Source organism: Polistes fuscatus, unplaced genomic scaffold (assembly GCF_010416935.1).
Source record: "Polistes fuscatus isolate 324 unplaced genomic scaffold, CU_Pfus_HIC Scaffold5, whole genome shotgun sequence".
NCBI classification, from domain to species: domain Eukaryota; kingdom Metazoa; phylum Arthropoda; class Insecta; order Hymenoptera; family Vespidae; genus Polistes; species Polistes fuscatus.
The window spans coordinates 221,988-223,058 of record NW_025113129.1 but is presented as its reverse complement, the minus strand read 5'-3'; positions in this window follow the sequence as shown (position 1 = coordinate 223,058).

Here is a 1,071-nt window from a genome sequence, read left to right as displayed (position 1 = left end):
AAATTGTTAGAGGATAAGAACACATACCTATTGTTAAATATAGATCCTACTAAAAAGTTTGAAAAATTAGCTAATGATTTGATTTCAACATTAAAAAGGAGTCAATTATTTCTGAAGATTTAGAAAAAAGCTTCAAAGCTTATAATTCGGTTTCATCTAAACTGTATGGACTAAGAAAAACTCACAAACAAGGTTTTGTTATAGGACCAGTTGTGAGCTCTATTTGTTCACCGTGTTGTAAGTTAGCCAAATTCCTATATCATATACTCATTACATCAATTTCTAATAAATTTGTTTTTTCTGTCAAAAATTCTTTTGAGTTTGTAGAGTTCATACAAAAAACAACAATACCAGATAATTATATTTTAGTATCTTTAAATGTAATTTCACTTTTTACAAACATCCCTAAGCAACTAGTGACACAAATAATAATGATGACTGGCAAGAACTTTCAAACTTCATAAAGATCCCGAAGAAGATCTTGTTAGAATTAATAAAATTTTGTTTTGAATCGAGCTATTTCCAATTCAATGGATCATTTTATCAACAACTCTTTTCCAAGTATGGGAAATCCAGTAAGTCCTGCTTTAGCTAACATTGTAATGAATCATATACTCAAGAAGATTAAAGGTTCTTTACCATTCTCAATTCCATTCTTAAAAGTTGTTTATGTTTATGACATTATCAATTCAATACCTAAAGATGAAGTGAACATAGTATCAGGTTACTATCGAAATTGAAAATAATGGAACTTTACCGTTTTTGGATATGAAAGTTATAAGAAACAAGAATAGTTCCATATAAACAAATTAATATGTTCAACCAACTAACTTTGGTAGATGCATTAATTAGTGTTCTAACCATCCGATAAATAAAAAAATTGGCATTATTAAAGGTTTTTTATTTAGAATACTAACGTTAAGTAGCAAATAGTTTCACGTTGATAATTTGAACAAAATTGAATTATTGTTAAAAATTAATAACTATCTTAATAGTCTCATTTACATGGTATTTAATAAGTTCAAACTAGACAAGAATTGTAATTTGAGGGATTCTAATATTCAGCATAAT